At 46.5% G+C, this 3375-nt stretch overlaps 1 pseudogene; it reads right to left on the bottom strand.

The window, feature by feature from the left end:
• Positions 1-2156: 2156 nt before the first annotated feature.
• Positions 2157-3135, bottom strand: LOC127193232 (E3 ubiquitin-protein ligase RNF167-like; annotated as a pseudogene).
• Between the last annotated feature and the right edge of the window lie 240 nt (positions 3136-3375).

A 3375-nucleotide genomic window follows, 5' to 3' on the forward strand; every position in this document is an offset into this window, starting at 1 on the left:
CCATTTAAGCAGGGGCTTTCTGGGTAGCTCGGTGTTGAGCAATCTTCCTGCTTCAGCATCCTGGATGCTTAGGTTATGGGTGTGAGCCACCACAGCTGGATTCATTACTTTTTATAAGATTCAATGACATCAGCCGGGCGTGGTGGCACACGCCTTTAATCCCAGCACTTGGGAGGCAGAGGATGGTGGGTCACTGTGAGTTCGAGGTCAGCCTGGTCTACAAAGCAAGTCCGGGACAGCCAAGGCTACACAGAGAGACAGACCTGTCTCGAAAAACCAGAAGAAAAAAAAAAAAAAAAAAGAGAGAGAAAATTCAATAACGTCCTATTACATATACGTCCCATATTTTCCTTATGGGTTTTTCTCTTGATGGGGATTTGAGTTGTTACCTCCCCTTTTTTGGTTATTATAAATAAAATTGCTATAAATATTGGGGTCCAAGTATATTTGAGTTTTCTGCTTTCAATTCTTTGGATATATATCTGCGAGGTAACTGCAGGGCAATATGGCAGCTCTGTGCTCAGCTTGGCTGTTAAAGTGCATTTTGTATTACAGTTCTCTTTGAAAGGGATTTTTTGTTTTTGTTTTTTTGCTTTTGGCTTTCAAGACAGGGTTTCTCTGTGTAGCCTTGACTGACCCGAACCCATTTTGTAGACCAGGCTGGCCTCAAATTCACAGCGATCCTCCTGCCTCTGCCTCCCAGGTGCTGGGATTAAAGACGTGCATCACCACCAACAGGCTGGGATTTGTTATTTAAAAAATCTTTTTATGTGACTATGTGTGGGCCTGAACGCATGCGCTCTGTGTGCATGAGGTGCTTGCAGAAGCCAGAAGAGGGAGGTGGAACTCCTGGAAACGGAATTGCAGATGGTTCTGAGTCACCTCATGTGGGCTCTGGGAACTAAACCTGGGTCCTCTGTGAGAACAGCAGAGGTGCTCTTAATCACTGAGCCATCTCTCCAGCAAAGTGTTATTACATTTCTGAGATAATTTTATTCTGTTATAGCACTTCCATCTTCATTTCATGCCTTTGTATTTTTGAGAACCCGGATTGCCTCTTGAGTATGATCTGCAGTCTAAAATTTTAAAATTTAAAAAAGATTTATTTATTATTATGTATACAGTGCTCTGCCTGCACATACACCTGTAAGACAGAAGAGGTCATCAGATTACATTATAGATGGTTGTGAGCCACCATGTGGTTGCTGGGAATTGAACTCAGGACCTCTGGAGGAGCAGTCAGTGCCCTTAACCTCTGAGCCATCTCTTCAGCCCCTGCAGTCTAAATTTTTGTTGCCAACTCAGAGTGTCATTTAACATATCTCTCCAACCTCTATATTTTCTGTTGAAAGTTAAACAGTCTTGTGTAGATTCTAGTTTAAGGTTTTTTGCTTGTTTGTTTGTTTTTGTTTTTTCGAGATAGGGTTTCTCAGTGTAGCCCTGACTGTCCTGGACTCACTTTGTAGACCAAACTTGCCTTAAATTCACTGCCTCCCAAGTGCTGGGATTAAAGGTGTGTGCCACCACGCCCAGCTCTGGTTTAAGTTTTTAAAGGCATATTCCAAGTGGTGCTCTGCTTTTCTCACATGGGACCATATCTTATAGACACACAATGGTTTAATTATGAAAAACAAAATTTTAAATATTTTCTTATCAATTTTTAGAATGTGAGTAATAAATTAGTTTCTTTTTGGATTGGATTGGATTGGATTGGATTAGAATGTTGGGTTTGCTGGGTAGTAGTGGTACACTCCTTTAATCCCAGCACTTGGGAGGCAGAGGCAGGTGGATCACTGTGAGTTCGAGGCCAACCTGGTCTACAAAGTGAGTCCAGGACAGCCAAGGTGACACAGAGAAACCTTGTCTCAAAAAACCAAAAACCAAACCAAAACAAAACAACCCCCCCCACAAAAAAAGTTGGGTTTGATTCTTTTTTTTTCTGGCCACAAAACAAACAAAAAATATTTTATTTTTTATTTTTCCAAGGCCAGTATGTTCAAAAAACTATTTTATTAACCCAAGAAGTGAAGACCATGTCCTTATGGCTCTCAGCCCCTTCAATGATCATGGCAATGTCCCCTATCCTTCAGCTTATTAGATGGAGAAAGAGTTTGTGCAAATAGGTCAACAGAGGTGCCAGATTTGGGAGAATCAGGTCAGGGCGGCAGATAAGGAGAGGGTGGAGGCTCTGTGGAGGGCCTAGGAAAGACTCGGGGAGCTGGGGCTAGGGATGCAAAGGAGGTGGGAAGAGTAGGGCTGGACCCCAAGAGTGGGGTCCATTCTGAAGCGGGTTGGTCCCTTGGCTCCCCTTCATCACCTTCCTCTTGCCTTTGCGTTTCTTCCTCCTGTTTCTCATCCCCAGGACCCTGATGGACAGTCTGTTTGCAGATGGGGCAGGCCTTCCGGGTCAGAGGGAGCCAGATGTTCACACAGAGACTGTGATAAGCGTGTGCCAACGGAAGTACTCTTAGCTTGCCCTCGTGCTCACATTCATCCAGACGGACTGCACAGACATCATGGTGATCTTTTTGAGAGCATAGGAATCTGTTTCAGTTGCTCTTTGGTTAAGTCCATTCCGCTGGAGCTGTGTCTGGTGCTGGATACAACGAACTGCTCCCACGGCCAAAACCAGCAGTCCACCATCCCAGTAAAAGGAATAGCCCAAGGGGAGGCTGTTGTCTGGAACCAGAAGCACCCAAATCCTCTTCTCATAGACAAAAAGGGCTCCGAGGTACTCTGCGTCTCTCTCTCCAAGAAACACTGATAAGATCGAAATCTGCCGCTGTTCCGCACCATGGTCAGAAGTTCACACTGTGCGCCACAGCTGCACCATACCCGGCTCTAAGCACTTAGGACCCCGAGGTCAAAGCCGCAATGCACTAAAGACTGACCCACTGACTGGGGCTGCAGGTGGTCTGGCAATGGGACTTCAGGGATTTTCTGGGTGGGCCTCCACAAGGCACCCCTGGAGCCCTTCTTCACTCTGGGCGGCCCCAAATACAGCTGGGAGATCTGCAAAGTCCGTGCTGGCACTGTGTTCTAGGATCCCTCCAATAAGGTCTCGGATAGCAGCTGCTCCCCGCCACATCACAGTAGCCACAGCAGGAAGCAGGAAGGGAAGGCCGTAGGGTGCATGGCTGCGGGTGGGGTAAGGTTGAGGAGTTCAGCTTCTGAGTTCGAGTCCCTCTCTGCCTGCCCTTCAGGATCTCAGGGGTCCAACCACGCCCAGGTCCAACTTCTCAGCTACATGGGGACTTCAGGGACTTCCGGGAAGGAACTCCAACTCGGGAAGTGAGATTTCAAACCAGCTTAGTGGAGCTGCGAGGGAGACAATGTATCTTTCTCTGGTACAGAAATAAAACAGAACAGACACGA

Source organism: Acomys russatus, chromosome 8, assembly GCF_903995435.1.
Source record: "Acomys russatus chromosome 8, mAcoRus1.1, whole genome shotgun sequence".
Lineage (NCBI taxonomy): Eukaryota > Metazoa > Chordata > Mammalia > Rodentia > Muridae > Acomys > Acomys russatus.